Below are 21,724 nucleotides of genomic sequence, written 5' to 3'. Positions count from 1 at the left end.
CATTCGGAAAGTCTCCGAACGGCATTTGTAAGCCGCCTTTCCGACCGTCTCGGACACTTTTCCCAACAACCGATTATGATGGCTGTAAAGCCAAACTGTCCGACCCGGTTCCAAAAGGCATTGAATCTACGGACTACATTTTCAGCAGAGGAATTAGAATGTCAGATTCCGACAGCCTTTCCAAATCGGTTGTGCCAACATGGATCGGCTGTCGGAATCTGACTTTGGAGGCCCGTAGCAGGCCCACCTTCACTCCAAAACGGGCCTGTGGAGGTATCCATGGGTCCCTCCTTCCAATGCATGCAAAGTGTGGCAAGCACCATGGGGTGCCTGCCACAGGGTACAAGGTTTTCCCCAATCACTCCTTTTGTCAATGGGAGCCTGTGTTCTTGTTTGAAACACAGGTTCTCATTTTGAAGTCAATGCGAGTCCGACCGAATGATGTCCGGAAGCATCGCAATTGTTCAGTCGGACTCGCAGAACACGATTCGGTCGGTAATGATTCCGATACCGATTTGATTGGAAGAGTTTCCAGACAACATCATAATTGACCCCATAGTAGTACAATTTGTAGTACAACTGTATTACTACTAAACGTACCACAAAGTGCAACTTGTGAATCAGTCCCTGAGTGCTGGGGCTACTTTAGCTCCTACAGATTACTGCTCTACCATGCAACATAATTAGGGCATTCAATTGCTATTGAACACTGCTATTATAGCATAATTACTGTGATATTGGTTTACCGACCCATCACGTTGGTTTACCGACCCATAGGAAGGAGCATGGTGAAATGTAAGAAAATGAATAGTCATAGACTAGGACGTCTCAATGGACTGTCCTGGCAGCACACACCATCTCAAACAACGTCATGATGAACCCGAGCAAGTAGTAACCATCAAAACCATTGGCACCCAACTATCAAAGAAGGTTGAGACAATCACGCAAGTACATGCTGAAAATACAGAGGAGGGATCGACGGAAAATAACCTAGTTAACTTGCATGCTTGTGAGCTCGGTGGCTGCAGTAGAAGCCCACAGATATCATGGAAATAAGTACAATATCAAGACCAAAACCTGGCCAGTGAGATGTATGCAGAAAATAGGTCACACAACAGCATTTATGATGGCAGCTTTGGAACAAACCACAATTTCACAATGAGCCAAGACAAGATACTTAAACCAATAAACTCCACCCTGATGGTGGTAATAAATGCACTTTCATGGCAGTCACATAAATTAGAGATCCACAATAGCTCTCACCATAGAAAACATGGAAGCAAATTAGATAACATTAATAGGAAGGTCACTACAAACGATTGCCACTGATCAGAAAATGTGAAAATAATGTCAACCTTACCAGCCGTATTAACAACAATGATGATAGAATTAAAACGTATCAAGCCATCAGGCACAGTTAAACCTGGAAAAGACAACGCTGGTGCCAAAATGGAAGATATTAGAACAAAACAGATACTTTTAACCCAGACAGGTCCAGGTGAACCAACCTTCAAGAACATCCAAGATAATCCCACCAGAACAGTCTACATTATTGACAATCAATCGGAGGCATGCCAGGGAGGCCAGAAGGCCAGGAAGGTCGAAACCATACCCCAAAGAAGAAATGGCAACAAACCTGAATGTCAAACCACTAACAGGGTAGGCCAAAAAAAGGCTAAAGAAAAGACAGAATACCCCAAAAATGGGCACATAAGAAGAACCTGGGGACAGCAGTCTCATAGACCAGTAATACACACAGGTCCTCCTACACCAAAGGAGGAAGTCAATGCAAAACTTCTACTCAATATTTTGGCAAAATCAAAATCAACAAAAGGACAAATGAAAGTATTAATCCCCAGGGAACAGCCAACCCTCGCAATCCTCCAGGTCAGACCAAAACAGAAGGCCAACAACAAGTGGCTCAAGACTTCATCCAAATAAGCCAAGGCGCACCAGTGCCAGATTGCCCTGAAGAACACCAAGATACCCAGAAATACCAGTAATGTGCAAAGAAGGGCACAATAGCGTCCACGCTGGCTCCATGGTGCAGGGAACCGCATGCTCAGACAGGGGAAAACCTGTCATCCACGTAAACAGAAGTCTACTCCCCAGGAGGCCCAGATGATCATGTGGATAATAGGGAGGAAGACCATCCCGCAGAACAAATAGCACAGAAAGTAATATTCCAGCCGCAATACAGGTCAAGGGTCAGTCAAGACATACTCAGTGGGGCAAATATTTTGAAATTAATCCAACACATCCCTTCACTATCTGGATTAAATAGCAAAGATCGCCTCAGGATCCAATTTGAAGTAGGTGGCAAGAACAACAGCCAAGAATATACAAAAACCGCATGGAAAAAACATTGCCCTCTCAAAACAAGTTCTGTTGGAAAAGGACAGCTTTGCAGATTGGGGCATCTCAGTGTTATATCCTGCGTTTCCTAGTTCCTTGCTGCTCAGCCTGTGTGGGTGTGACGTAATAGAATGTTCATGAGGGCATGTTTTGGATGAGTGGTCAGTTGGAATAAGTGGGGCATGTCCCATCTTACCTCTAACTGAATAAATCTACGTAATCTATATTACTGGCTACTGGACTGATTGCATACAAGGACCTTACCTCCTTTACAAAAGTAGCAACAAGGATGGTTTCCGGTTTCAGTCAGGCATGTTCGAATTTTGAGTCAACACATTTCTAGCACCGTATCCTAGCGCCGTTCATTTGCAAGACTAATTCGTTGTGATCTCAGTTTGAGGGAAAGTCAATCAGCGGCATGTGACTGCACGGAGGTGTTCTGAGGTGAACTCTTTCTGGCTTTTTTTTGCAGTGGCTCGGGTGAGAGGTCCCTCACCGATCGTTTGATTGTCATTGGTTGCAGCCGTTTTGTGAAAAACACTACATGTTTTTTTTACAATCTAGAGCTGATCTATGGTCATAAGCAAACTTTTACTGATGCTCTTTGGATTTGTTTTTGTTTTCTAATGCCATGCCTATACACATTGCTATTACGGTTATTGCAGTGATCGTTTCCCATGCTTATGGAGCTGTGGTCGGCTTTGGTGAGCGGGTTCATGCGGGCAGGAGGTGGATGTGGTTGCACTGTTGGATGAGTGCATATGTTTTTTTTTTTAAGTATGAGTGCGGATTACATTTTTAGGTGCACAGTGATATTTGTTTACGTGTTAGGATGTGTTTGGGTTAGGTATTACCTTGTGACCTTGTGACCGGGAGGTCAGTGGGTTGAAATATACCCTGTATATTGGGTTGGATTATATCCCTAGTGAGCAATGAACCCCTTTTATGTTGAACTGTCTATGGTTGTAAGATACCTACAATATGCTATAGTGGGAACACATGCGTACCTTTGTCCAGCGAGAGGTGTGCTGTAGTGGAAACATTTGTGTTCCTTCGTCCAGCGAGATGGGTGCTGTAGTGGGAACATTTGCGCTCCTTTTTCCAGCAAGATGGGTGCTGTAGTGGTTCAGCAGTGCTTACAGTGTTGGGGTGTGGAGGTTGAATCCTGCCTGGAACCCAAGAACATGTGTGTTCCTTTGCATAGCAAGATGTGGTGTGCTGTAGTCGTTCTGCAGTGCCTACAGTGGTGGGGTGTGGAGGTTGCATCCTGCCTGGAACATGTGCGTTCCTTTGCCTAGGGAGATGTAGTGTGCTGTAGTGATTCTGCAGTGCGTACCCTGGTGGTAGGTAGGGTATGGTAGGGATTCTTATATAGTGCCTGATTCACCCAGCGGCATCTCAGCGCTTACATGTGTGTTTCTTTGCATAGCGTGATGTGGTGTGCTGTAGTAGTTCTGCAGTGCGTACAGTGGTGGGGTGTGGAGGTTGTGTACGTTCCTTTGCATAGCGAGATATATTTATGTAATTTGTATGTGTGATCTATCTTTGCAATGAACTTCCTTTTACAATTCAAGGAATGTAATGATTGATGCTATATGATCTTATGTGATCTGATTTTATTTTAATACCTAAGGGAAGAAATTAGAAATGCAATGAGTTATGCTATATGATCATATGTGACCTGATTTTATTTTAATACCTAAGGGATGACATTTTTATATGATGTCATGTGATTTTATTAGATGCTGAAAAAGCTTTTGACCGAGTGGGGTGGGACTATCTCTGGTCGGTAATGTCCTTTTTGGGATTCAAGGGTCAACTGGTTAGGTGGATAAAAGCCTTATATGATAGACCTACCGCCAGTATAAGCTATGCTGGCCTGTCTTCATCTATATTTTCTATCTCACGGGGCACCAGGCAGGGGTGTCCGTTATCACCCCTACTGTTTGCCCTCTCAATGGAAGCCTTTTTAGCTGCTATTCAATCTCAGGCACGAATAATCCCATATACATCCGGACTGCATACATTGAAAATTACAGCTTATGCGTAGACATAGCTATATATTCCACTAATGTCATAGAAGCACTGGCAGGTATAACCATTGAGGCGGATAGATTTAGCATTGTTTCAGGCTATAAGCTTAATATAAATAAAACTCAAATAGTGGCCAACTATAAACTACCGGCCTCTGTCTCTGGAATCTGTCAAGCTGCCAATTATTTAGGGGTCAAAATCTCTGCTAAAATTAGTGATATCATCACAGTAAACTGCGATGCTTTAGTGAAATCAACAGCTATCTTACTTAAAAAATGGCATAAATTACCCTTAAACATCATAAGCAGAATTAACCTGATAAAAATGAAAATACTACCAAAGTTTCTCTATCTTTTTCGATCTATACCGCTGGCTCTAAACAACTCTTTTTTTAAGAAGCTTGATGGAATATTTAGCAGTTTCATCTGGGGTTATAGGAAAGCACGTAGATCTCTAAAGCTACTTAAAGGCTCTTTAGTTACAGGAGGTCTCAACTTTCCAGATTTCAAATTATACTTTTGGGCTACTTTTATTAGTCGTCTGCGCTCTCTGCTTAACCCAGAAATGAAACTTTTCTATCATACTATTTTGTTAAAATCAGACGCCAGAATGTTTTTGTTAAGACTGAACGATCCCAATTATTTTAAAAGGGTCAGATTTAAGACGGCAAGGGATATTGCGAAAATATGGTTTAATATCTTGTCTTTCTGTAAAACTTCTTTTTTTCACCCCAAATTACCACTCTGGGGAAACCCCGGTTTTCCCGGGATTTTTAATGATGGTCAAGCAAAATCATGGCCTGTTTTCGGAATTGTTACATTAGCGGATCTCTACGGTGCTCAGGGCTTTCTAGATTTTGTCGCACTTAAAAATTTATATAACTTGACCGACGAAATGAGGTTTAAATATATGCAAATTTATGACTTTTTGATCCGTATGATGAAAATCTTAGAGGTTGTAGATTCGGACATTTGGAATCATTTATATTCATCCAAAACAAAATCTTTGATTAGTGAAGGGTACAGCTGCTTTGTCTCATATAAAATTGACGACTGCTCCAAATTGGCGGAGAAATGGAGCCTGAAATTGAGACTTCCGATTAATTCCAACCAGATTGCCCATTCTTTCTCAAATGTGAACAATTTGGTGCATTCATCAAGTCTAAGACTGCAACAATTTAAAACGACTTGTATGTTATACTATACCCCTGAAATGATCCTCAAATGGTCGGCAAATACTCTAACGAGCGATCGCACTAAATGCCCTAAATGTGCTCTGGTAGGTGCTAATATAGAGCACATGTTGTTTTCCTGCCCCGTTCTAAATGATTTTTGGCTTGCCTTTGATCGAGCCCTGAAACTAAAATTGGCCAGACCACCTTCTCTCTCGTCTTCTCTAATACTATTAGATATACAAGATGCCCTTCTTCCCCAACAGTCCTTAATAACTATCTTATTATCCTGTGCAAAATTGACCATTGCTCGTGCTTGGATCTCTCCTCAGCCCCCACACATAATGGAATGGTGGGCCCTGGTCAATGAAATTTATAACATGGAGGCGGCTCTGGCTAGGCTTAGAGGGGTTCGATCTTTATGTAAATTTAACAAAACTTGGGGTAATTTTATTTAGAATGTTAAAGTACTAAACCTTTTCAGATTTATAACTCAATATGTTATTTTGGCGTCCTCTGTAATATTTTTCTCTTTTGCCATATTATATGTATTATGTTCAAGATGACTCTTCCCTTTTAAGTTATGATATGATCTGTTTTGTCTTTGTTTATATATTTTTCTTCTCCATTTCTCTTGCTGTTAATAAAAAAACATTAAAAAAAAAAAAAGAAGATGTTATGTGATCTTTCCTCGTGATTTAGGATTGGTTGCTTACGTGTACAGCAAGTGTGAATATGTATTTTCTTTCACTTTGCTTACTGTTATTTTTATTGTTTTCTGAAGGAAGGAGATGTGTTATATCCTGTGTCTCCTAGTTTCTTGCAGCTTAGCCTGTGTGAGTGTGAATGTTCATGAGTGCATGGTTTTGGATGAGTGGTCAGTTGGAATGAATGAGGCAGGGTGCTGTTCCATGTGGGACCTGTACCATCTTACCTCTAACTGAATAGATCTACATAATCTGTACTACTGGCTACTGGACTCTTTACGTACAAGGACCTTACCTCCTTTACAAAAGTCGGTGCAAGAGATAAAAGAAGAGAAGTACCTGCACATGCTGGCCCGGAAAACAGGAGCATTCAAGGACCACCAAAATGAAAGCGAGCCAAAAAAAGGTTGGCTACAGGGGGCCCCAAGTGTAGACTGGAACACCCATTTTAAAAAGCTAAACATACAATTCAGTCCGAAAAGTAGTCAACTCATAGAAGTATTGTGAGATCAAAGGAAATAGGAGATGTGCAATGGGAGAGTCAGCCTCTCTCAAACCCGAACTTGAAGGGTATAAATAACAGCTATACCTAGCCAAAAGTGGCCCACCTGGAGCCCCAGAGCAAGACTCCAACCCCAGCACTAAACAATAAGATAAGAAAAACATAACTATCATGCCTAAATGAATCAATCTAAAAATAATATCATGGAATATTTCCAGTGTCTCCAGGATATTAACTAATGACATAACAATCAAAAAGGTGCAGGATACACACATGTTCTGTCTGCCAGAGACCTGAGCTGTAACACTGATACACCTGGAAGGCTTTGCGGGACCACACAATCCAGCTAACATAACCTCAGCTCTTCAGAAGACCATTAGGGGGTATCTCAAATGACTTAAACCATTCAACAGACATTGTCACTAAAGAAATTAAGGCGAGCACAGCCATGCTGCAGACGTCACAGTGGAATACACCCAATCCAAAGATGGAAAAGTGGGATTTCTACTAATCAATGTCTATCTCAATTCCCACAGAACAAGGACATCAGAGACTACTAGAACAGTGGTAGCCCACTTAGAATAGTTACTGTATGCTCATCCATCTATTGAAACAGTAAGCACAGGGACTTTAACCCACACAACCTTGGGGCAGACAGTGCAAACAAAGAGGGGAGCACCCTGGCATAAAGGACATTCGACAGGTTCTTACAAACTTCCAACCTCACCTCTGCAGAGTCCCTAGTTACATTACATGTTTCTAAGCCCAAATCTCAAACAAATTTTGTCTGGCTTCACAATGGCCCAAAACTCAGCAAGCGACTAAGCGATGTTGAAAGCTGAACTCAACCGACATGGACGCTCTCGAGAAGACAAACGGAATTGAGGACACACGTTGGTGAGAAGGAGCAGATGGAATGCTTGCTATGCAGCCAAACTATTGGCACTGAACAAGAATCAGGACAGTGCCACGACTGGCACAAACTTCATACCCGCAATCAGCAATTGGGCCAAATGGATTACAGACTTACAATCCTCCCTTTTGGGAGGTGGAAGGAGGAAGAAAAATAGAAAGCTACAAACAAGGATTTACTTGATACACAATGCCAATCTAATGGATTTCACTCGCAAGTTAAGGCGGGGGAAAAAAGCCCCTCAGAAGGCAGAAACAATTGACTGTGGGAGAAATCTAAAAGAACTGAACCAGGAACGTAAAATTCTCACCTGGAAACTAAAACAAAAGTACTAAAGAGCAGAATAGATCAAAAAGGAAATGAAGCACAGGACAAGCAGTCAGTAATGAAAATTATAAATACGATTAGAATGAGATAAACAAGCATTTGCAATGCAATAGGTCTCGCATTTGTAAAAGTTAAAGCTATCGGCGTTATATATTATAATGTCTCTCTCTTTCTCTGTGTAATCCGCATCCCTCTCTCTGTAATCAGCACCCCTCTATCTCTGTAATCAGTGCCTTTCTCTCTCTCGCTCTTTGTAATCAGCTCCTCTCTCTTTCTGTGCAATCAGCACCTCTCTCTCTCTGTAATCAGCACCTCTCTCTTTCTGTGTAATCTCCACCTCTTTCTTTCTGTGTAATCATCACCTCTCTTTCACTTTTTCCGTGTGTGTGTGTGTGTCAATCAATCAATCAATCAAAGACATTTATAGAGCACACTACTTACCCGTAGGGTCTCAAGGCGCTTGGGGGGGGGGGGGTGCCGTTACTGCTCGAACAGCCAGGTCTTGAGCTTCTTCCTGAAGGAGAGGTGGTCTTGGGTCAGGCGCAGGTCGGTCGGGAGGGAGTTCCAGGTCTTGGCGGCCAGGTAGGAGAAGGACCTTCCTCCTGTTGTCGCTCTTCGGATGCGGGGGACGGCGGCTAGGGCGTGGCTGGTTGATCGGAGGTGGCGTTTGGGAGCGTAGAAGTTGATTCGGTTGTTGAGGTAGCTCGGGCCTTGATCGTGTAGGGCTTTGTGTGCGTGGGTGAGGAGACGGAAGGTGATTCTTTTGTTGACGGGGAGCCAATGCAGGTCTCTCAGATGTCCGGAGATGTGGCTGTTTCGTGGGATGTCGAGGATGAGTCTGGCTGAGGCGTTCTGGATCCGCTGGAGTCTCTTCTGGAGCTTGGCGGTGGTTCCGGCATAGAGGGCGTTGCCGTAGTCCAGTCGGCTGGTGACGAGGGCCTGGGTGACAGTCTTCCTGGTCTCGGTGGGGATCCACCAGAAGATCTTCCGTAGCATGCGCAGGATGTTGAAGCATGACGAGGAGACGGCGTTGACTTGTCTGGTCATGGAGAGGGAGGAGTCCAGGATGAAGCCCAGGTTGCGTGCGTGGTCCGTCGGTTTGGGTGCGGTGCCCAGGGCGGGGGGCCACCAGGAGTCGTCCCAGGCGGAGGGCGAGGAGCCCAGGATGAGGCCCTCCGAGTTCAGTTTCAGGCAGCTGGTCGTCATCCACTCGGCTACATCTTTCATCCCTTCGTGCAGGTTGGCTCTGGCGGCGGCGGGGTCGTTGGTCAGGGAGAGTATCAGCTGGGTGTCGTCGGCGTAGGAGATTATGTTGAGGTTGTGTTGGCGTGCGATGGCCGCGAGGGGGCTCATGTAGACGTTGAAGAGGGTGGGACTCAGCGAGGATCCTTGAGGGACGCCGCAGATGACTTCGGTGGCCTCTGACTTGTACGGTGGTAGGCGGACCCTCTGTGTTCTTCCGTCGAGGAAGGAGGTGATCCATTCCAGTGCCTTCTCCTGGATTCCGACGTTGCTGAGGCGCTGTACTAGGGTACGGTGGCAGACAGTGTCGAATGCCGCGGAGAGGTCTAGGAGGATGAGGGCCGCTGTTTCTCCGTTGTCCATCAGGGCTCAGATGTCATCGGTGGCAGCGATGAGGGCGGTCTCGGTGCTGTGGTTGGCTCGGAAGCCAGACTGTGAGGGGTCGAGGGATCCATTTGACTCGAGGAAGGCGGGCAGCTTTTTGTTGACGGTCTTCTCGATGACTTTGGCCGGGAACAGGAGGAGCGAGATGGGGCGGTAATTCTTGAGTTCGGTGGGGTCCGCTGTAGGTTTCTTGAGTAGGGCGCTGAGTTCGGCGTGCTTCCAGCTCTCAGGGAAGGTGGCGGTGTCGAAGGAGGTGTTGATAATGTCCCGCGGGTGGGGTGCGATGACAGCGTCGGCCTTGTTGAAGACGTGGTGAGGGCAGGGGTCGGTCGGAGATCCGGAGTGGACGGAGTTCATTGTGCGGACGGTGTCTTCGGTGCTGATCGGAGTCCAGGCGCGGAGAGTGGTGGTGGGTGGCGTTGCTGCGGTCGTGGCGTGCGTCGGTTGGATGCTGAAGCTGTTGTGTATGTCCGCGATCTTGTTGTGGAAGTAGGAGGCGAGGGAGTTGCAGAGGTCTTGCGATGGGGTGATGTCGTTGTTTCCGGCGTTGGGGTTGGAGAGCTCTTTCACGATGTTGAAGAGTTCCTTGCAGTTGTGTGCGTTGTTGTCCAGCCGGTCCTTGTATGCCGTTTTCTTGGTGGCGCGGATCAGTTGGCGGTGCTTCCGGGTGGCCAGCTTGAGGGTGATCATGTTGCCCAGTGTTGGTTCCCTTCTCCAGACTTTCTCGAGGGCTCGGCAGTTCTTCTTGGAGCTCTTGAGTTCGTCGGTGAACCATGGGGCTTTTTTGCTGCCGGGTCTGCTGGGCGGGGTCCTCAGAGGGGCGAGTTCGTCCGCGCAGTTGCTGATCCACTTCGTGAGGTTGTCGGCGGCCTGGCTGGGGTTCGCTGAGCTGGCAGGAGGGTGCTGGCTCAGGGAAGCGGTGAGCTGGTCGGCTGTGATCTTGTTCCAGCTTCTTCGGGCAACCTGTTGCTGGTGGTGGTGGATCGTCGTTCTTTTGAAGGTGAAGAGGACACAGCTGTGTTCCGTCCAGTGGAGTCCTGTGGCGTGGCTGAAGGCGATGTCTTTGCTGGAAGAGAAGACGGCGTCGAGTGTGTGTCCGGCGAGGTGGGTGGGGGTGGACACCAGCTGCTTGAGTCCGAGGTTGGCGAGCTTGTCGAGCAGGGTGATGGTGTTTCGGTCGCTGTTGTTCTCCAGGTGGAAGTTGAGGTCCCCGAGGAGGATGTAGTCAGCGGAGGGGAGGGCGAGCGGGCTGATGAAGTCGGCGATGTCCTCGCTGAATTGTGTGCGTGGTCCCGGGGGTCGGTAGATCAGGGTGCCTCTGAGGGTGGTCTTCGGGTCGGTGTGGATCTGGAAGTGCAGGTGTTCGGCGGTGGTTAGCGTGTCATCGGTGTTGGTCGTGATGCGGATGGTGTCCCTGTGGATGATGGCGATGCCTCCTCCCGTCTGGTTGGCAGTGCAGTCCCTCCGGGTGATCTTGTAGCCCTCTGGGATGGCGATGGCGATGTCGGGCGCTGAGGAGGCATTCATCCAGGTCTCTGTGAGGAAGGCGACGTCAGGGGCTGTGGTGTCGAGGAGGTTCCAGAGTTCGATGGCGTGTCTGTGGACGGAGCGGGTGTTGAGCAGGATGCACTTGAGGTGGTTGCTGCTGGTGTTCGGCTTGGCGGGTGCTGGTGCAGGGCAGGTCCGGATGCAGGTGAACTTGCAGGCGTGGCAGCTGAAAGGTCCGTGGGTGTGCTTCGGGGTGGCTCGGTGACATCCAGGGATGCCGCCGGTGTTGAGTGCGATGAGTTCGGCGGCGTTGTAGGTCAGTCGGGTCGTCTTCTGTCGGTGGGGGCCAGGGGTCCTGGCACTGGGCGCGGTCCAGGCACGGACGGGCGCAGACGGGCTTACCTTCGGCGCACAATCGGCGCGCCCGCTGCGCGTCAACGCTGCGCGTTCGCACGGTCGCCATATATGGCGAAGTGCGAGGGGGGGCGGAGCAGCTGGGAGGCGGGAGCGGGGAGGGTACAGAAGGAAAAAAGGGGCGGGGTTAGCGGTGGTGGCGGGAAGCGGGGAGGGAAGAGACGATGGGCAACTACAAACAGGAGAACAGGCACTACAGAAAGCAAATGTACAATACTAAACAATTACAACAATAAAACAGGGGCACAGGGCAAGAAGCGGCGCCCAGGAGCCTGCGGGTCAGGCGAGCACGGACCACGCTGCTCGCAGGCAGGGGGCGTGGTCACGCGGCGGCAGCCGGGCAGCGAGGCAGTCAGGTGGGGAGGCACACGCAGCAGCTGGTGGCCGTGCGGCGCGGGGGTGTCCTAGACTAGGTCACACTCACCTGCGTCGCACGGTCGCCATATATGGCCAAGTGCGAGGGGGGGCGGAGCAGCTGGGAGGCGGGAGCGGGGAGGGTACAGAAGGAAAAAAGGGGCGGGGTTAGCGGTGGTGGCGGGAAGCGGGGAGGGAAGAGACGATGGGCAACTACAAACAGGAGAACAGGCACTACAGAAAGCAAATGTACAATACTAAACAATTACAACAATAAAACAGGGGCACAGGGCAAGAAGCGGCGCCCAGGAGCCTGCGGGTCAGGCGAGCACGGACCACGCTGCTCGCAGGCAGGGGGCGTGGTCACGCCGCGGCAGCCGGGCAGCGAGGCAGTCAGGCGGGGAGGCACACGCAGCAGCTGGTGGCCGTGCGGCGCGGGGGTGTCCTAGACTAGGTCACACTCACCTGCGTCGCACGGTCGCCATATATGGCCAAGTGCGAGGGGGGGCGGAGCAGCTGGGAGGCGGGAGCGGGGAGGGTACAGAAGGAAAAAAGGGGCGGGGTTAGCGGTGGTGGCGGGAAGCGGGGAGGGAAGAGACGATGGGCAACTACAAACAGGAGAACAGGCACTACAGAAAGCAAATGTACAATACTAAACAATTACAACAATAAAACAGGGGCACAGGGCAAGAAGCGGCGCCCAGGAGCCTGCGGGTCAGGCGAGCACGGACCACGCTGCTCGCAGGCAGGGGGCGTGGTCACGTGGCGGCAGCCGGGCAGCGAGGCAGTCAGGCGGGGAGGCACACGCAGCAGCTGGTGGCCGTGCGGCGCGGGGGTGTCCTAGACTAGGTCACCTATTTCCTATTTCACCTATTTCCCTTTGTCACGTGTATTCACAGTTGGATAATCATGGGTGAGAGTCTGATTATTAATCAGCAGATCTCCCGTTTTTCTTTATTATTCCTGCCTGGAAGTGGTGTATTCCCAGCTCAGGCCATCTCAGGCGAGTTACTGGTTGCGTAATGATCATGTCATCCTGTGAACTAGTTATGTTTTTTACTGGATTCGGTGTAAGGAGCACATCTCTCTGCCCAGGCTATCCCTGGAATTAATTATGTGCCACACATTGAGAGCACAATTTACTGCAAAGCAGTCCATCAGTGTCAGACCCCACTGAAGGGATGCTACATATACCTTACACAGCATTGCAGTAATCTGCATGTAAATACATGTAATGATGTGCAAGCCCCCCCCCATCTACCACCCCTCCCTTCATCGATGATAATATCAGCAGGTCTTATGGGACGAAAGGGGAAGAACTGTTATAGAGAAGAAAAGGTTACAAGCTGCAAAATATAAACCTAAATAAACATTCCCTCCCCCTTTGTGAGTGTGAAAGGGGCACACCAGTGTTCGCAAACAGTTAGGGGGTTCAGAGAAGGCACTTCAGTTCGGATCTAGGAGCTATACAAACTGAATAGTTGCACTTAAAGAACAATAAAACAATATATACCACCTGCGCCTTGAAACGGCGACAACTTAAGGGCATCTCGGAGGAATGATCACTGATACATATTCTCGCCTTGAGCACAAATGATTATTTGAGTAAAACAAATTCATAGAAAGAGCAGTTACAAAAAAGGAGTCTTTCAGATTCAAAACTAGACCTTTGGTTGAGGGTACCTTAACTCTTATGACAATAATAACGATAAAAGAGGACTAATATATAGAGATGTAATATAAAATTCCAAATAATGTAAAAATGTAAATAACGCACAGTAAAAGATATATGCGCAAATTAATTTTGCCCTTGTTATTTTTTACAATGATGGAAATATGCGTTCAAGAGTAATACAAGTTATTGCAGTTGCTATATTTGTGTAATTTATTGTATTGCCAGAAAGCTATACCACGTACAAAATAAAACCAACAGCACTTTAATTTTATATGGCGGCTGGGCTTAACCTCAGTGTGGTAAAAAACTCAACAGTACTCCCTTTATCAACCTCCGAAAGACAAAAGTCCAAGGGGGATATTTACAAAGATGTGGCGGAGTGAGGCGTTACCCGTCATGGCTTAACACCTCACTTCGCCACTTCAGAAATATTAGGCTGCACCATATTTACAAGGATGTGGTGCAGCCTTGCGTTTCCCTTGGCACTGGCGATGCAGCCACCCTTGCACCATAGTGCAAGGATGTCTGTGTGCAGGGGACAATTGTTTAAGTGTAGGAAGGTGTCCCTTCCTGCACTTAAACATTCTTTAAATGCAGTTTTGTCACTTCTATGTGTGCTGCTTAATGCATGCAGCACACAAGGAAGTTACAAAACGTCATTTTTTTAAGGATTCTTTATGTGCAGGAAGGGTCACCCTCCTACACATAAACAATCCAAGCCATTTTGCTTTTTCCATGTGTGCTGCACAAGGCAGTACACATGGAGAAAGCAAAAACGAGGAGAAAAAGAAGCATGTCTCCTCGTTTTACCAAGTTAAAACCAGGTTTTCCCTGGTCTTAATTTAGGCTCTGCCTCCTATGTATGGTGCCCTTGTAAATAGGGGGTAGGATCAAAAGCAATGAGTGTTGTGTTGAAACGCCCACCACAAAACCCACTGCCCACCCGTTTCATGCTAAGTGGCTTAATGCTTCCTTGTAAATAAGGCAAATCCCCTATTACCATGGAAATGTGACAAAAAGTGGTATTCCTGTGGTGATAGGGGCTTGTACACATGCCCCCCAAGTCCACTGTAGACTGACGCAAATTGCGCCTTAATCCTCTGAGCTATAGCTGATGAAAGTCTTTTAGACCCGATAGCACACGAGTAGTCCTGACGCCCCCTCAACAGTGAATTCCGTATGGTGCCCCACAATAGCCCTCGGCTCCCGAGAACCACTACGACTTCCAGCCTCACATAATTGGACCAATTAAAAGAACCAGGTGAGACCCTTTCTGTCCGACACAAGTTTGGATTGTTTCCGGACCTTGAGAGTAAACAGCATCACTTGCCTGTGGGGTACGTGCAAACCCCATTTATTGCAAAATCTGAAATACTCCATCCGTCTTTAAAGTGCTGCAAAGGGAGCCCGGCATGTGTCTGAGGGAAGCGGGGATAAAATTACATTTACACACACTGGGGCATATGTACAAGCACCTATCGCCACAGGAATGTCACTTTTTATGACGTTTCCATGAGAATAGGGGTTTGCCTTACTTACAAGGCAAAGTTAAGCCACTTAACATGGCTTAACGTTGCCTTGTCAATAAGGCCCCTTTTCATACTATGTTTAGCATGAAAGGAGTGGGCAGTGGGTGTTGCGGTGGGCGTTCCACCGCAATACCCATTGATTTTGACACTGCCCCCTATTTACAAGGGCACCGTAAATAGGAGGCATCGCCAAAATTAATACCAGGGAAAACCTGGTCTTAACTTAGCGAAAGAAGGAGAAATGCCTAATTTCTCCTCATTTTTGCTTTTTCCATGTGTGCTGCCTTGTGCAGTACACATGGAAAAAACAAAATGCCTTGGATTGTTTATGTGTAGGAAGGTGACGCTTCCTGAACATAAACAATCCTTTAAAAAAATGACATTTTGTATCTTCCATGTGTGCTGCAGTAAGCAGCACACATAGAAGTGACAAAACGGCATTTAAAGATTGTTTATGTGCAGGAAGGGACACCTTCCTACACATAAACAATCTTCCCCTGCAAGCAGACCGCCTTGCACTATGTTGCAAGTGTGCCTGTGTTAGCACTACACTGCTAAGTGTAGCGCCCCCGCAGGGGGAAACGCAAGGCTGCACCATATCCTTGTACATATGGTGCAGCCTTGTGTTTCCGAAGTGGCGGAGTGAAGCGTTAAGCCATGACGGCTAACGCCTTACTCTGTCACTTCTTTGTAAATATCCCCCACTGACTTTAGTGAATGTTGAAATCTACATGGGCAGAAATGTGCTAATGTTAAAATATTTTAAATGTAATCTGGAAGCGCCGAAATCTGGGAACACCGAACGTTTAAAATGTCAGACGCGCACAATGAAATGCCCTAGTGCATATTTTATATCATGTGTTGGTATTTTATGAATGTGTGCATTCTGGTTGATGTGGAGTACATTGTAAGGTATATGTAAAACCACGCAATAAATAGCAGATGGCCCTGGTGCAACATTCCTTGGGGGCGAACCTCATTAAAAAATAACTGCCCTTGTCTCGCTAAGGCTTGCCCCAGACCTAGTGAGATTTACACTAAACATGGTATATATATTATCTGTCAGGTGGGAGTTTACAGGGACAGCCCATGGGATTCTCAAACAAAACCCATGTTAATTAAACACATTAAAAATAAAACAAGGTGACAATTGTCTGGCACTCCGGGGTATATTAACACATTTGCCATTTCCAACTTAGATTGAGTACGGTAAAAAGCACATAGCATACACAAAGCTCTGGCTGTCATCCACATGCACTTTGAGCAGCAGAATGCATTAATATTACTCAACTTGAAAAGGAAAGTCAATCATGTGTGGTGTAAGGTAAGAGCTGAAAACACCGTCCTGCAGCTTGCAGCTCTCATATTCAAGATAATATGGCGCTTTCCTTTTCATCCACATTTTTTTTCCCAAAATATGCCTGGGTTTGTTCTGGAGAGCAACAGACAACAAATCACGAATTAAAAAAAAGAATCATTTATTCTACTCAAAGAACGCTCAAAAACACAGCAAAATGTCAGGGGATTTCACACTTCAGAAGAAACACATCTAATGCTCATGAATGTCACGTTCCTCCAATACCCCTGATGCTGCCATTCCTAGAATGCCATGCTCTCGGAGTGATGAACACAGTGACAGCAACGGGTCAGCAGAGGGCCTGGCAGCCTCTACCTACCTACGTACACGCACACAGTGCAGGCTTTCACGGACAGTGTGGTGTGTGCACCCTATCTAAACCACGCACACAGACTACCGCATATATCAAATAAAAGGTTCATTTCAATTAAAAAATGTTTTTAAATGCGCAACGTGAGATGCAAGGGTGTGACTTTGAGCCATTGTTCAAGGTTCTGGTAAGATTTTTTATTTATTAAAGTACATATTTGGCTGTGTGAGGACAGCTCAGGAAGCAAGGGGGTGGGGGAGTGTGTCTTGTCGTGTTCAGAAGATATTATCATCTGCATCTTAAAAAAGACAGCTTGAGTAACTCTGGGAAACCTCTCAGTACATGGGCTTCCCAACAATAAAGGTGCGCTAAAGCAGATGCCTGCGTGTGCTCTGGGGGACCATAGAGTGGGTTCTAATACAAGAGCACTCTAGTTGGTCCCTCCTTGTGCCCCAGGGGCACTGTAAAATGCACGCAATGCCAAGACATGCATCGCGCAAGAAATGGAAAGGCAGTGGGGGAGTAGCTGTGCGCAAGGACTGCATGCGCATTGCTGCTCGTTCCAGCGGCAATACTCCAGGCGAGTCAACTTTTTAAAAAGGGTGGGACAGGCACCAACCATTAGCCATTTGGAGGCTTTTTAAATGACACAAACAAAAGCCAATCGAAAACGTGGAAGGAGTCAGAACCCACAAAGTACAGACAACAGATCGCCTAACAGAGCAAGAGCGGTATAGGCTCGACCTATAACGGAAGAGTCTCTGGGCCTGAACGGGACATCAACACAAGATAAAAATAAAAGCTCAAGGGACAACCTGTGCTCTGTGCAAATTCTATGGAAAGCGATGAAGCCCAGCAATGGTTCCGATCAGGAGAGTCATTAAAGCAGAGCAACTGGCTGCAGTAGGTTATGCACAACATTCTTTTCCAGGCCAAATGGACGCTCTGCTGGAGAAAGGCCCGTGCCATGGTACATATTACATTTTTTGGTTGCTGTAAACTATGCACAATACATTGATTCTCCTGGAGTTAGGCCGAAGGCAGCAAAAATATGAATATATGGGCACTCAGGCAAACTACTACTATCGGAGTTTGTACGCTTCAGTGGGATCCATGAAGGGGGTGCTCAAACCAATATACACAGAAAGCAATAACCCCTGGAACAGCTATTTGAAAACAGAAGTGGCAACTCTAAATCTGGCAACTGAAAACTGGACAACAGATGGCATAAGCTACATGGCAATAAAGAGTGCAATAAATAAACAAATCCACCAACAGTCATGGGAAGCAGACATAGCCAGATGCAAGGGGAAACAAGCATTTGCAATGCAACGGTCTCGGCTTTAGTTAAGCTTAAGCAATTCTGTTTGTAATTAGGTGGCTTTTTAGTTTTGCTTTTATTAGTGTTTTTTAAAGTCCCATGTACATAACATGCATATGTGTGCATCTATGTATATGTAAGTATGCATTAATATTGGTATTGATATAGATATGCAGATGTTTATATATGTATGTATATATACATATATACACACATACATATTTCTACACATATATATGCATGTTATGTTCATGAAAGTGTGAAAAACACTAATAAAGCTAAAGCTAAAAAGCCACCTGATTACAAACAGAATTTCTTTATGTGTAATAAAGATGAGACCTATGACATTTTGTGCACTAGTGCCTTTAGGCAAAGAGTAAAGGTTTGGAGTAAGGTTAGGCTGTTTTTGCCAATTGAGTAGTAGAGAGTGAGTAGTACATAGTGAGTAGAGAGTAATAGAGAGTGAGTACTAGAGAGTTTGTAGTGTGATTAGTAGAGTGAGTAGTAGAGAGTGAGCAGTAGAGAGTAGTAGTAGGCAGCAGTAGTTAGTAGAGAGTGAGTAGTAGACTAATAGAGAGTAGAGTTGTAGGGAGTAAAGTAGTAGTGAGTTGTAGGCAGTAATAGAGAGTGAGTAGTATAGAGTAGTAGAGAGCAGTATAGAGTGAGTAGGAGATAGCGAGTAGTAGAGAGTGAGTAGTAGAGATTAATGAAGAGTACTAGAGGGTAGTAGATAGAGTGAGTAGTAGATAGTAGATTTAGTAGAGCAAGTAGTAGAGAATGAGTAGTAAAATTAAGTAATGGTTAGAGAGCAGTAGTTAGTGAGTACTAGAGAGTACTAGAGTAGTAGAGAGTAGGAGAGTAGTAAAGAGTGAGTAGTAGATAGTGGAGAGAGTAATAGAGTGAGTTGTGAGTAGAGTGAGTAGTAGATAGTAGAGAGTAGTTAGTGTGTAGTAGAGAGTGAATATAGAGCAGTAGAGAGTGAGTAGAGAGGAGTAGAGTGTGAGTAGCAGAGTACTAGTAGAGAGTGAGTAGTTAAGAGTTAGTAAAGTGAACTAGAGAGTATTAGTGATAGAGTATTAGAGTGAGTAGTAATGAGTAGTAGAGAGTAGTATAGAGTGAGTAGTATAGAGTTGTAGTAGAGTGAGTAGTAGAGAGTGAGTAGTATAGTGATTTGAGAGTAGAGAGTAGGTAGTAGAGAATGAGTAGTGAGTAGAGTAGCAGAGAGTAGTAGAGTGAGTAGTATAGAGTTAGTAGAGTTGTAGAGAGTGAGTAGTATATAGAGAGTGATTAGTAGAGTGTGAGTAGAGTAGAGAGTAGTCAAAAGTGAGTAGTAGAGAGTACGTAGTAGAGTGAGTAATAGTGAGTAGTAGAGAGTGAGTAGTAGAGAGTGTGTAGTAGAGGATTAGAGAGTGTGTAGTAGAGTAGTAGAGTGAGTACTAGAGAGTAATAGTTATTATAGAGTAGTAGTGAGTTGTAGAGAGTACTAGAGTGAGTATTAAGGAGTATAGTTAGTAGTAGAGTGAGTAGTAGAGGATAGTAGAGTGTGAGTAGTAGAGTGAGAAGGGAGTATTAGAGAGTTGTAGCGTAAGTAGTAGAGTAGCGGAGTGAGTAGTGAGAGTATTAGAGAGTGAGTATTAGAGAGTGAGTATTAGAGAGTGAGTATTAGAGAGTGAGTAGTAAAGAATGAGTAGTATAGAGTGAGTAGTAGAGTGTTAGTAGAGTGAGTACTAGTGAGTAGTACAGAGTTGTAGAGAGTAGTAGGTAGGGAGTGAGTAGGAGAGAGTAATAGAGAGAGTAGAGTGTGAGTAGGAGTGTGAGTAGGAGTATGAGTAGTAGAGTGCGTAGTAGAGTACTAGAAGGTGAGTAGTAGAGAGTATTAATTGAGAGTAGTAGAGTGAGTAGTAGAGAGTCAGTTGTAAGTGAGTAGCAGAGAGTGAGTAGTATAGAGTAGAGGAGAGTGAGTAGTAGTAGAGTGAGTAGTAGTAGAGTGAGTAGTAGAGAGTGAGTAGTAGAGAATTAGTAGAGAGTAGAGTAGTAGAGAGTGAGTAGTAGAGAGTAGTAAAGAGTCACAAAGCACTTGGATCGAAGCAAACATAGGCAATTGCAGACTGGGTGCAAAACAACTGTCGATGTTCAACTTGTAAAACCTGTGGCAAACCATAGCATCGAGTTCTGAACACCAAGTAAACGTTATTATTCCCGAGTCAGTTTGAGACCTTGGCGAACTTTTAACCTTGTACCTAGAGATGAGTCAGACAAAATAATACTAGTTAACACTGCACTCTGCCTTTTCTATCTGTATCTAAGTGTCTATACTGTAATGTATGTCTGTGTATATCTTCCCTGTAATCCACCATTGGACCTCAGTAAAGAAATATCATTGATGAGTTTTAACTTGGTTTGGTGAAAATAAAATTGAAATTAAAATGACACCTACATAATTTGCATAACTGGGAATTTCACGTTGTGCTAAATTCCTGAATTAAGCCACAACGCGTGATTTCACACCATTTACAGCAAAATATTCCTGACAGTCTAATCTTACCTGTCTTGCACTGGATGGGACGGCGCTGCCTCATGCTAAACTTCAGCAACACCCAGACAATGTACTTTAACCTCCATTTCAAACTCCTCTAACTGCGTCCATCGTAACATCTGTCCCCTTCGATCACACTGTGGGCATCCACTTGAACAGCTGCACCCATTTCCTCTCTTGGTGCTTTACTGTGCCCGTCAGCGCTGCCCGACTCAGCCTGCAAACCTCACTTATTCGCTCTAATAAAATCATATGCAGTGCACTGATCAACTAGCCCGACCCAGTCTTCTGCTATACCACTTTCAACCCCTTGACAAAGCCCTCAACTGGTAGAGTGGAAAGAAAGTGCACAGGCGCTTATTTAGAAATTTGTATTTTTCGTTCTCCATACTGAACCCGCAAGCCAAACTGCATTTGAAATGCATTAGGTCCCGCATTTGCGAGAGTTTAGTCTGTGACTGGCCAACTGGAATGTCCACTTGTACCCCTAGTTCCATGCCAGCAGAAGTCATTCGATATACAGAGCTAAGTAGCAGGGCTTGAAAAAGGGGGAGGGGGGTCAGGGTATGAAGTCCCACTGCCAAGGAAGATCTTTTCTGCTGGGTGGGGGGCCCGTCACCCAGACACCCCGGCTGAAACTCACAGCGGTAGCGTTATCCTGAGAGCCGAGACCTGCGAGCCTAGAAGTCTACCAAACTGGGGGGCCTCAAGTGATCCCCGGGGAGGGGGCACCAGTCTCTATCAAAAAGAAGCATTATGCAGATAAGAGTGATTTGATGGGCTATTCACTGGCAGGAGTTAACCCGCCTTCACTCAGAGGAGAGGATTCCGCTGTTCTTGCGTCCCCTGCTTCTGCACCGTCCAAGTTTCACTTCCTCTCTCATAAAACCCCCCTTTTAAAATACCCAATTCTCATCAAATACCCCTCTCCAAATACCCCAATTGGCAGATCAACACTTTCAGTGGCGCTGCTTTGTGCACAAGATTCTTTGCATGCTGAAATTTATACACTACAGTTTGTGACAGTATTAGCTGGCTAGCTCTGATGGGGCTACACTTAGCCCTGGGTTCAACGCTTCCACGCAAGAGTACAGGGAGGAAACCA

This window comes from Lissotriton helveticus, chromosome 11 (assembly GCF_964261635.1).
Source record: "Lissotriton helveticus chromosome 11, aLisHel1.1, whole genome shotgun sequence".
NCBI lineage: Eukaryota > Metazoa > Chordata > Amphibia > Caudata > Salamandridae > Lissotriton > Lissotriton helveticus.
The sequence above is the reverse complement of the archived record's forward strand: the minus strand, read 5'-3'. Positions refer to the sequence as shown.